Source organism: Callorhinchus milii, unplaced genomic scaffold (genome assembly GCF_018977255.1).
Source record: "Callorhinchus milii isolate IMCB2004 unplaced genomic scaffold, IMCB_Cmil_1.0 Scaffold2, whole genome shotgun sequence".
Taxonomy (NCBI): domain Eukaryota; kingdom Metazoa; phylum Chordata; class Chondrichthyes; order Chimaeriformes; family Callorhinchidae; genus Callorhinchus; species Callorhinchus milii.
In genome coordinates, this window is record NW_024704743.1 from 83,495,496 (window position 1) to 83,508,960 (window position 13,465).

General features: G+C 39.7%; 1 protein-coding gene across 1 annotated transcript in view; it reads right to left on the reverse strand.

Moving 5' to 3' along the window:
• Nucleotides 1-10,837, reverse strand: part of znf516 (zinc finger protein 516) — a 124,016-nt gene extending 113,179 nt beyond the window's left edge. The window contains 1 exon segment of the mRNA XM_007900570.2: nt 10,588-10,837. The gene's annotated coding sequence lies outside the window, so the exon portion shown is untranslated.
• Nucleotides 10,838-13,465: the final 2,628 nt, after the last annotated feature.

The window sequence follows — 13,465 nt, forward strand, 5'->3', positions numbered from 1 at the left end:
TGACTGGTACAATACTAATTATTTCTGATGCACCAGAACCTGTGATACCAAGCAGAGTATTATTTTTGGAGTGGATGGGTGGTGGGCTAGAGGAAGAATGGGTTTAGAGGCAGAAATATTTCGCGAAACACAATTTTTTTAAAAAAAACATTAATTTCACTTTAACTTGGGATTTTTTGTTGTTTTGTGCACTATTGTTACCGGTATTACAATCAATGGTACTCCCAAAATGAAATAAAAATAATGTAACTCAAATCTATTGTGTTGTAGAGAGCAACAGGAACCTCAGAGAAATTACAAAGCTGTTTTTACACTGAGGGTTTTGAGTAATGCACTAAAGAGGCTTATAACACTGAATCACGGCATAAAATTATAGGCCCCAAATTATCACGAGACAGATATGCATATATTATATATTACATTACAGGAACATATATACCTCTATAACTTACTATGAATTCATAAGATGTGTTATTTGGTCTCAAATTCATTTATTTGCTGACAATGACTGTTACTTAATGCCAAGAGCCAATGTGCTACATGATATTGGTTAGTGATGTTCACAACAAAGTTTTATAATAATAGTAATAAACCTTGTATTGATATAACCTAACATGTCAATAGATCTCAAAGTGCTTCACAGGATTTAACTGTAAAGCGTAGTGACTGTATATTTATAAATTAATGCGGCAAACAATTTGCACACAGCATTGACCCATAAGCAGCCATGAAGTGAATGACCAATTTTATCTGGGGAATTGTTGACTAGGAGAAACTTCCTTTTCTTTTCAAATAGTGCCTTGGAATCTGAACTGGGCCTTTTTAACGTCTCATCCGAGGGACAGCGCCTTCGACAATGCAGTTCACCTCCAGCGCTGCACTGGTGAGTCAGCCTAATAATAATATAATAATAATTCTTGCATTTGATATAGCATCTTATCACATCAAGATGCCTCAAAGCGCCTCACAGAATACACTATAAAGTGAATTGACTGTATATTTTGTGGGCAAAACAAAAGAGACTGTGAGATCACACTCGTGGGGCTTGAAATAAATTATAACATAAACATGAAAAACAGGAGAATTCGGTTCCGGTTCCCGGGATATACGCTTAATTCAACTTTAGCACCTGCCACTGAATTCCATTGGCACAAGTGGTTTCAGGCTTAACTTTTATGATAAAGATGTGATGGGAAGAGTCTCTCTGAACCAGACATCGACAATATGATAATATCATCTGTGATAATTATCACTTCATACATTACAATTGTCCCCCTTTAACAATCCATCCTTCACCTACTGAACCTACTGAACAGGTGGCAGGAGATGTGCATTCTCTCAGCCCAGTGGAAGCTCTAATGGAATACACAGCAACATTCAAGAAGAAAGACAAAACCAAGGCTATCCTCAGTAATGAACTGGGCAGACAATCACACATGTACGAACATGAAATGCCTCTAGAGAACAATTACTGAATTTCCTTTCCTATATAGATTGACAAAGGACTTCACAGCACACTTTCGTACTGCATTGCACACAGACTATGTTGCTGGATTGCACAAATGTCTCTTCACTCCTGCATTTGTGTCTCACTCAAGACTCTAAACTATTACATCTGTGAAATCTGTCAGATGTCAACAATACTAATTACAAAATAACCTTACATACTCCTTGTGTTACCTTTCTTCTCCAGTCACGTCTTTGGGTTTGTTGTTATGTCACGATGTAAACTACTGAAGGTGCCACGATTCTGCATGACAAAAATAAGTGAGCAAGCCTTTTGATGCTGTGGTAGAAAGCACTTTTTCTTATTACCTAGCTACATTTTCCTGCTTTTCCCTGTTTATTTGCGTATATATTTTATATAACAATAATAACAGTAATGTGTTACAAATAGTCATGAAGTGAATAAACATTTTTTCGGAGGATTTTTGGCCAGGGGACACCAGGAAAAACTCCTTTCTCTTTCAGATAGTGTTGTGGGCCCTCACATGCCAGACTGTGACTTGTTGCACCTCTTCCCACGATTGTGCTATTGAAGCTGAGTGCTGACCACGGAATATTATACACCAGCTAAAAAAAAATGCATTTCTTTTTATTCTTTAACCATTTGACTGCTGAAATTTTTCTCCCAATGTGTCAGTCACCGCACCTAATCAACAAGCAACCAGCATAGAAATACTATAGAGGATAAGCATCTTTGTTTAGAATCATTGTTTAAATACCTTAATGATATCTACGTAAATTAATTGGACATCTCCCACAAGAGAGGTGCTGCTTACTCTATTACATATGTATGCTCTATCCAAATACTTAATTGTACAACAAAACCCTAAACCCTCTTAAGAAAAGTCTCTACAGAATCCAAGGGACTATGTGCAATGTCTCCCTAGCTACAAGAATTTAAGCTGCAATTACTAAAGAATATTTAAAGTCTGAAAGCAAAACAATAGCCAGGAGATATACTTGTAAAATAATCTGAAAAGTTAAGTGAACATTATGTGTGAGCATTAAGTGTTCCTCAATTTAAAAGATTACTTGTGTTATTGTGGGTACAATTTTAATCCAGCATGAAGTTCATAAAACTGTTTACCTTCTGTTGAGTTATCTCACACATCCTCACTTTCAGATAATAAATAATAATCCTTACATATGATATAGTGATTTATCATGTCATCGAGACGTCTGAAAGCGCTTCACAGAATTTTACTGTGAGGTGCCGCGAGATAAGCTGCCAGTACAGTACATCTAAATATTATGTATTTATCGTAAAGTCGTACCTTTTCCTTGGTAACAGAGGTTTGGAATCAATTATTGTTAGTGACAATCCACATTTGGTTTGTTTCAGTATTTAAGTACAGCAAACCAAAAGGTGTAGTTTTAAAGAAAAACAACATACCGATTAGTTTCTCTAAGAAATATTAAAACATGCACAGAAAAGGTGAATCAATGTTAAGTACAAATATAGACGTACTTCATGGTAACATCACACAGGAACTCAACTCCAATACAATCTACATCTGATCGCTGTTCCCATGGGTTGACCGGTAATCTAATGGGATTCCTTCATAAAAATTTCCTTAATGAGGAATCCCATTAAGAAATATTGCAAATGAGACACAATAATGCTTGAGGGATTTGCTCTCCCCATTTTAAAATGGAAATTCCCCCAGAGCAGCTTTAACCAGATGTTCTTTTACATTTTTAAGTAAAAAATAATGAAGTAATTAAGGAAATCAATTGATGAACATATTTTAAACAATTATATATATATTTAAATTTAGGTTTTTACGTACTTTGGAGTCCTAATTTAATTTAGCCACAGCATGTAATTGAATAGTTGTGATAAGATAGTTTAACCTGGTTTAAGTTATCTGCTTGTGATTCATTCGCTGCATTAGTAGATGGTGCAAAACCAAGGAGTTTTTCTTCAAGAAACAACAACTTGAATTTATATGATACTCTTCAAGTAGGGTAACATCTTGGAAGGATTGGGTTGGATGCCAAGCAAGGGAGAGGGGAGAGTTTCTGCGGCTGACAAGAAAGAAAAAAAATCTCAAATCCAAAAATCCAATGAGCCAAGACCACGTCAATTGGGAGAGGAGGTAGGGGTTGTCATGATCAAACCTTCATCAAAATATTTATCAATCGGCTGCCGCATTTCGCCCACAAAATATACAATCAATCCACTTCATAGTATATTCTGTGAAGCACTTTGAGACTTCTCAAGTGTGATAAGGCGCTATATCAAATGCAACGATTATTATTACTAAAGTAAGGTTCTCAAAACATGCAAAAGAAACATGTTATCTGTTAGAGAAAATGTTTATAGTAATTGAAAAGAGTGGCTTTTCAAATGATAGTTGTGTGACAAACTTGAGCGGAGAATGGTATGTGCAGTTCAAGGATGTGCATGGCCTCAAGCAGGATCTATTCATTTTAACATCTTGCTGAGTGAGACCTTAAAATGACTGCAGTTTTCATTCCTGCCTAGGATTCCTGCCCTTCTTATTGTCAGCTGGGACTCATCTTCAACTCTTCAAACGCAGTTTGCTCAAATAAAAAAAGCTGAATGTTTAAATCAGTCCATGTTTCTTATTTTATATTAAAAAGGCAATATAATAAATGTTAGTACGGAATTTATTACTTTTGCAAAAGATAACCATGTATTTATATCTCCAAAAGTACTTATGTACAAATTGATCAAATTTCGTGGATGCTTTTGGTTTCTAGATTGAAAAGGGGAATCAAATTTAGGTGAGCCACAGTGCAGTGTAATTTACCACAGATAAAGGATATTAAAATGTTTAAATATTAAAGTTTACTTTTTTGAACATTGATATGTCTGATCTTAATTNAAAAACTAGAGGGNAAAAACACCAAACCATGTGCAAAGTAAAACCTGCAAATCTAAACATAACCTACTTGTGATCCTTTGCATTGGAAGCCATCTTATTCTATAATATGCTTTGGAGTCTGAAAAAATAAAAACTTGGAACGATTAAATTATTCATAAAATAATAAAGTTGGATCACGGTTATTAGTCGATTGGCGGATCACTTTCCGGAAGTAATAATCCCTCCACAAAAGTAAATAAATTGGTTACACAATTGGGACACCACTGTGTGCAATTGACTGCCTTGTTTTGCCCACAAAGTACAGTCAGTTTAGTTTACAGTAAATCCTGTGAGGCGCTTTGAGACATTTCAACCCCATGATAAGGCACTATATCACACGTAAGGATGATTATTATTATTATTGTCAAATTAGGGTGTCCTGAAATTTGATGACACTGCAACATCCTAGATTGCTCTTTGATGTCTCCAGTGCAGAGTTAAGGGAAAGCATAATGGGTTTGGACAACGCTTACATCACAGCAGCTTGGTTTGAGAGTTGGAGAATAAACTCACCACTGACACTTGGAATGACACATAACTTGTTTTATAAATGCACATTTATTTATTTTTTTGAAAAGAGGTGCAGGCAGATTGGGCTCGGTTTGTTTAGACTGCTAGCCAAAATACACCAATTGTATCTTCAGAAAATTATCCCAAACTAATAATTTCAGAATGATGCTACAATACCTTGGCCAAGGGGAAGTGAGAAGGTGGATAAATACAAAAACAAAATAAAAAAATTCCCTATTCTAACTTGGTACCGGACATTCATTTACAAATACACAGTCACTACACTTCACAGTAAGGTCTCTGATGCGCTCTGAAATGTTTTGACGATGGGATAAGACTCTATATCCAATGCAATGATTATTATTACCACCACAGCTCATTAAAAGAACTAAAAAGTCATAACGTTATAACCAGCAACAGGACAGAGGAAGCATAAGAGATGATTTATACCATGACACACTAAACAATGACTCTGAGACACAAATCGAGATTACATTCCCAAATACAAGATATATTATTCATTTGCTAATTTCGCATTCAATAAATCTCAAAAAAGTTTCAATTAAATCCTAAATTGTTCATTCTTCCTTCAAGTATATTTTGTTTTTCTTCTGTCCCACAAGTGTGTTTTGTTCTTCGTTCTATCCTACAGGTTCTATGCTACATAAGAATCCACTCCAATGCAGTGCTGGAGGTGAATTATATTGTCAGAGGTGACATCCTTCAAATGAAGCATTGAACCAAGCTTCCATCTGCCTGTTCAGATGGACTTTTTTTGGGTCAGCCATGTGTCTGACACATACAGAAATGCATCACCCATGCTTAGAAGTATCCAAATCAAACTGAGACTTCCCTGCATCCCATCTATACATGGAAACTCCTGAGATATTTATTGAAATGGAATACTATCTCTTTCCCTGGAGGGATGCATCCTGCTTATCTAATTAAGGAGGGTAGGCAAGAACCAAGGTTTGGGTACCCAGAGTATGTGTTGGGGTACTGCTGGCTTCTAACCAGCTAAAACAACATAACGTGCCATTGAAAACACTGTCTGGCAAGTGTTCCTGCTGCCTGTCCAGCGAAGACCCGTTAGAGCTTTGGCTTTGCAGGAGCCCCCAATGACTTATCTGTCCTTCCAGGTCCTGCCGATCAGCCAAACTGTGCTGTCGTCAGCAGTCTCCTGGAATACTGCAGACCCACCTGGCGCAGGAACTGTACTATCAAGATCGCCAGAGAGCTGACTCAATTTTGACATTCTGTTGTCAAACATGTCACTATGGAGCTAGTTCAGCTCCAAGGAGACACCACTTCCTTCTTCCCAAACGAGAATATGTTAGGAGGACATTAAAGATGCCACTATTTGAAAAAGAGAAGGGAGTTTCTCCTGGTGTCCTGTCCAACAATCCTCCAGATAAAAAAATGGTGATCATAATAAGGCTCTGTATCAATTACAAGAATTATTATTATTATTTGGTTCTTCATTTTATCTCACAGGTTTGTTTGGTTCCTTTTTAATGGCAAATTTCAAACAAAGAATTGTGTTTTTGTTGGATTCAAAACAGTTCTACTAAAACAGTTCCACGAACATTAGGTGAGTATTAAGTGTCAGAAAAATTGTGAAATTGCTGAAGGATTTGTGGAATGTTGGTGTAGATTATTATGACCAATTCTGTATTAAACTGCAAGCAAATGATCCGTATTTTCCAGTAGTACAAAGCCTACTTTGGGGACTCATCTGGCAAAAGCAAGATTTGTTGAGTCAAACTTTTTCCTACCAAACCTGTGAGTCACCAAACAAACAAAAATGAGATGAAAGCCATGACAAGCAAGGCCTTTAGTACTCACAATTACCATTTAAAGAGATTTTTTAATAAATCTGTATTGCTACAATGTGTCAGCAATCAGATATTAAGAACACTCCACACATTAATGTTTCCGTACTTCTACAAATACCACATTACAGTCAGTCATCCGTTACCACCTGACAGCAACAGGAAACTTTCCAAAGCAGAACTTGATGCTGCAAACGTTATCAGTTGCTTTGTAGTGCTGAGCCAGGTACACTGAGTACTTAAATAAAATAAGCTATTGCTTAACTGTGGTCAATCTCTCCGGTTCACTGTGCTGTATTCTGTCAATACTGTCAGCTGGAGCAGTGGTTTGCTGTCATATTGTGGATAAGTGAGCTCCAGTCAAACTGCCCGGAGCTTTCCCCATGCCTTGCTGTTCTTTACCCAGACATGTATGAAATCATCAAGAGCATCAATGTGATGGTGATGTTCCACTTGGCATCCACTGCCCTGTTCTGTTGATCATGCACACATAATATTGAAAGGTGTGCTCCAAAACAGTTCAAAACATGAAACTAGAAAGCAGCAAACTGGTTCTAGTGATCCAAGACACAACAGTATTTGTTCTAGCTCATCTGCTTCTCAAAGCAACATGAACAGGTAGCTAAGTGTGGACTACACCCGAAACAAAACACATATTTCAGATTGGACAGGGAAAGAGGGCAATGTTTCAGGGTAAGCTTAACACAGAAACCAGGAAATATTCCTTGACACAGAGAGTAAGTAACAGCTTTAGCAGGTTACCAGGAAGATTGGTAGAGGCCAGGATGCTGATTGCAGCAATTTTGTGCGTCACCAAGTCCCTCACCCTAAAAAGGAACAAACATGGCTAGACATAATAATCCACTACCAGTGCAACTCTTACTGAAGTTTTTTTAAATTGTAAAATAAATCTTAATATACTTCTCTAATATGATACGGGTATTCTCCAGTAAAATAAGATTCATCTCAACTTTCTGTGTTTTTTGTCATTTGAAACAAAAGAGAAAAGGATACCCATGATTAAAATGATGACATTAACCCCCTAGCAATATACTATTATATTTAATCTGTATTTAATTAATAGATCAGTGCAGTGGATTGGGTACAACTATTATGGAGGAAATGGCTAGCAGTTAAACTGGATTTGGTGACCCCCACAAACTCATCATAGACCACTGATAAACAGAAGTTTACAAGAACTGCTTTGGGAAAATTATTCATAGGTTATCACGGTGTCCTTTGCAAACTGGGCTACACTGAAAATGGAAAGCACTATGGTTTACAAAGACCAATATAAATGGGCTATTTATCACACCTCGCTTTGATACTTTACCTGCAGCAGCAAATGAGAGCTGAACAGCTCCTTTTTGTCCCTATGACAATAGAGGTAGCAAGCAGCTGACTTTTCAGGAACAAGCAGATACCTACTAGACAATGGTGATGGTGTTGTTCATTTAATCTGCCAAGAAATACTTTAAATTCTCCATTTTACTGTTTTTGTTGGTGCTGTAAATTTGGTATATCATTCGTCCATTTCAAACTTGTTTGGTGCCTTCTAAATATAAAATAAAAATTATAATCTAGATTTTATGGCAGTTGTCTTCCTTCAGTGGTAAAGTTATACAGTACTGAGAGGGATACTTGTTGAATTCTCCATTAAAGCAAACAGCATACCCACCCCCATAGTCCATAGATACCAGAAGATCACAGATTCAATCCAGCTCTGCGCTAAATTATTTTTTTCTCTGATGAGGCCATCAGTTGCCACAATGGGCCTTAGAGCTCTTGAGCTAGAGGAGATGGTGGCAAATAAAATCAGTCAAGATTTCCCACTGCTTTTCACTGGCAACTGACTCTGCGTGCAAGTGCAGATGTTACATGAGAACAGAATTGAGTTCAGCTATGATTTCCTCCATGGCTGAGGAGCAGGCCAAAGCTCACTGTCTGGGTCACATAATGAGAAGATGGGGCAGCAGCTATCCATGGAACCATATTCTAAAGCTCAGTGCTTTCAACAACAGCAACTTAAATCTTTTTGCCCAGTCACTACATTTTACGGTATATTCTGTGAAGCACTTTGAGATGTCTCAAAGATGTGATAAGACGCTATATCAAATGCAAACAAATTACTATTATTATTATTATTAAATCTCTTAGCAATAGCAGAGCTGGACACCGGGCAAGGGAGAAAGGGATGGTGACCGTAAGCACTGTCAAGAGGATTGGAACGCATAAAAGACAAAGAAACTGGAAGCAGCATAGTTTAGATGCAGATGGGCAAATCATATTTGCCTATTTTTGTATAACTCTCACTGGTTCCTGTTTCTCTGAAGCAAAGTTATTGTGAAATTGGAGACCATATATTCTGTACCTGCATGTTTGAACATTGTGAATTCAGTCAATTGTTGATGGAGCATGAATCGCTACATATGATATGATATGATACGCTACATATGATATCGCTACATATTACACATATGTGTAACAGCAACTACTGTAAACAAGAATAGAGTAACTGGGGTAAATTACATTGACCTCAAGTGTTTACGCCAAATGGAGAGTAGATTTGGATGTTTAAGGAAACTCAATAGAAAATAAGGGTGAAATTACTTCAGTATAATCACAAAAGCAGTGTAAATGTAGATTATTTGTTATATTTTATATTTTGGGTTTTAGTAAAGAGAATACTGAGATTAAGAAACATAAAATATTCCTATGCCTTTACTTAGCTATATAACACTGTTGTTACAGACCTTATACAATGTAAAACATACATATATTATAAAGTCCGAATGACGACCAGTATTCAAAGCCCTAAAATCATGATCAGACTAACAAAAGAGCAAAAGATATTTACATTCTCAATAATAACTACCAGATTAACAGTTACTCAATGAAACCTGGCACAAAAACGACCCTAAACTAAATTGAAGAAAAACAAATGAACCTGCAAGGAGTGTTTTACAGTCATTGTGACCCACAGTACTCGGGAGCAAAAGTGAAGTCCAATGTAAAAGCACAACTTGCCACAGTTTTAGCCTCTTTATAAAAAGTTAATACCAAGTCTGGCCTCCACCTCTGCTCCTGCTCACTCCTTGAAATGATCATTAAGATAAAATAATTCAGTCACCAAATTCACCAATACAAAGCTTGAGGTAATGTTATTCATTAACATATTATTATCAGGAAGGGAAAAAGTAACTTTTGAATCCAGGAAAGGAAAATAATTCGCCCTCAACACGAAAGCACTTATTTGCCACAAATAAAAACATAACCATCATTTTACAGCCATCGGTGCCAAGTACTGTCGAAAATCTCAGGCCGAGAAGCTCAAAACTTGGCATTTCCCTTTTTGAAAATTCAGTGCTTTTGTCAAACTGTGCAAGAAAAGGTCTTCAGATGGAAAAACAAGAATAAGAATGTTTTGCAGGTTTAAAATTTGAAAAAATATAAATTAATTGTTCCCCCCCACACACACACACATACATACTTAGACACACACTTACACACACACACTTACACATACATACACATATACATGCACATATACAGATACACATAGACACACGCATACTTACATACACACACAGAGACACACACTTACACACACAGAGACACACTTAAAACACATACACACAAGCCATCTGTTCAGTCAGTGCAACACAAACCCGCCCAATTGGGCGTGAACCCGCCCAATCTGCCAACATTGGCTATTGACTGCACATCTCTCTCTCTCTCTCTCTCTCTCCCTTCATTCAGTCTCTCTCTCTGAGCAGCTCCTCTCTCTCTCTCTCTCTCTCTGATATTCCTCTCTTCTCTCTCTCACACACATTCTGTGCTGTACTTACATTTTATCCAGACATCCCTCGTAAAAAGGCTCGCAAAACCCGCCTGTGCAATCCCCCCCCACACACACACCGTCCCCTTGGCTCTAAAACAGGATCGACTCCACTAACCACAGACTGTGCTGACCAGTATCTTCACAAACCAAACCCCTATATAATTTATGCTGAATTTCCATCCAGTCTGAGCCTGAGCTAAACCGAGAGCCGGCTCCTAGTGCCGGGCTGGGGAACAACTGCAACTTGTGCAGTTTATTCTGGCTGTGTGTGTGTGTGTGTGTATTTGTGTGTGTGTGTGTGTTTGTGTGTCTGTGTGTGTGTGTATGTGTGTGTGTATTTGTATGTATTTGTGTGTGTGTGTATTTGTGTGTGTGTGTATTTGTGTGTGTGTGTGTGTATGTGTGTGTGTGTGTATTTGTGTGTGTGTGTGTATTTGTATGTATGTGTGTGTGTGTGTGTATTTGTGTATGTGTGTGTGTGTATTTGTGTGTGTGTGTGTGTATTTGTGTGTGTGTGTATTTGTGTGTATGTGTGTGTGTGTGTATGTATTTGTGTGTGTGTGTATGTATTTGTGTGTGTGTGTATTTGTGTGTGTGTGTGTGTATTGTAAGCAATGTATTTATGTTAAACACACCTTATCTGTACAAACAGAATAACACTGACACGTTACAACTCTTTCAAATAAATGTCCTTCACACACAAACCAAACCCCCACTGAAACCCCCACTCACTCACTCACTCACCCCAGACCCCCCCACCCCCAGACCCCACACCCCACACCCCTCTCCCTGCAAATACAGCACCAACTTACCCAGACGGGCTGTGGGGGTGTGTGTGTGTGTGGGTGTGGGTGGAGGCAGCAGATCACATCACATCAGATCAGATCCCAGGGTTGATATCACAAGCTGCTGTGGGATTTTCTCGGGATCCGATGAGTTGATTTTAACTTTGAAGATTGTTTCCTTTTTTCTCTCTCCTCCTGACACTCACTCTCTCCTGTTTGCAGAGGTGATTCCCACAGCACCAGCCCCAGAGCCCCAGCACCAGCCCCAGAGCCCCAGCCCCAGCCCCAGCACCAGCCCCAGAGCCCCAGCACCAGCCCCAGAGCCCCAGCACCAGAGCCCCAGCCCCAGCACCAGCCCCAGAGCCCCAGCCCCAACCCAGAGCCCCAGCCCACCCAGCCCCAGAGCCCCAGCCCCAGCCCCAGAGCCCCAGCCCAGCCCCAGCCCCAGAGCCCCAGCCCCAGCCCAGCCCCAGAGCCCCAGCCCCAGCCCCAGAGCCCCAGCCCCAGAGCCCCAGCCCCAGCCCCAGAGCCCCAGCCCCAGCCCCAGAGCCCCAGCCCCAGCACCAGAGCCCCAGCACCAGCCCCAGAGCCCCAGCACCAGCCCCAGAGCCCCACAAATAACAACAACAACAACAACAACAATAATTATTATTGCTATTTTAAAACCAGAAGGAAGAGGTTGTTTATGCCTGTGGGAAGTACAAGTTGGTGATTATTGTACAACAAACCCCCTGTTGTTTAATTTCTTGTATTACATTAGTGACGTGCGCTGAGACTAAGGAGTAATGAAGTGACAGCAGTTTCACTCAACCAACTAGTGCAGCCCAGACCCGCCCCTGCACTGACTGACTGACTGAGCAATAAATACCCTGCAATACTCCACTCATCTACTCTCTTAACTTCCACAAAGCCCTGAGCAGCTACAGCACTAATCATACCAGCCCAACCAACCCTGTTTCTCTTCTTGGAAGGGCTGACCGTGGCTTGGAGCCAAAGTAAACTAAGCTCCTTATATTCCAGAAACCACCAGGCAGACATTTTATTACGTTTCCTTATTTTTTTCGCGCATGATTCCAGCCCCATCCATCAGAATATACAGTAAAAGGGAAGATGTTTTAATCATAGGAACGTAGGAACAGGAGGAGGCCATTCAGTCCTCCGAGCCTGTTTCGCCATTCAATTAGATTGTGGCTGATTTGTGCCTCAACTAATCCTTTCAATTCCAATTTCCTGCTTTCTCCCCATTGCCCCCAAATCGGTAGCTGTGCTTTTAGCCACTACGCCCCGAAACTTTAGAATTTTCTCCCTCAATCCCTCCACCTTGTTCCCTCCTTTCCCAGTTTCAGATCACGCCTGAAGACTTTCCTCTTCGATCATGCTTACGGTCACCTCTCTCCTTCCCCCCAGCTCAGCATCAAGCTCTGCCACTGTTAAGCGCACCGAGACCCGAACCCCAGTGAAGGGCGCTAATTAAATGCAAGTTATCTAGAGTGGCCAATGCCTACAGTTCACCTACAAAATACAGTCATTACACTTTACAGTAAATCCTGTGAAGCTGTTTGAGATGTCTCGATGACGTGATATCAAATGCAACCCTGATCAAACAACCACTTCATTCAGCAACCACCCCCTTTAACAACCACCCAGGGACAAGCCAGACAGCCTGGTTTGCACCCTAATGAGCCCTTACTCAGAGGCCACCCTTATATAAAGGGCGCTTTGGCCCAATCCCTGAAAAGTTGTTGAAGACATGTTTGACTATAGACCACCAACAACAACTTGCATTTATATAGCACCCTTCACCAGAGGTAGCGGCTTGGAGTGCTTAACAGGCGGAGCCTGACGCGAAGCCAGGGGGAGGTGATGACTATAATCACAGTCAAAGAACAAAGCTTTCAGCATGATCTGAAAAAGGAGAGGAGTGGGCAAAGCAGAGGGCTTGAGGGAGAGAGTTTCAAAGTTTCGGTGTGTAGTATCTAAAAGCACGGCCACCAATTAAAACATCTTCCCATTATATGATCCATACAAGCCTGACTGTAACTTTTTTCAAATGGCTGTGTTATTGCTGTTATGTGTAGTCCTAGTTCAGTGGTTAGAGGA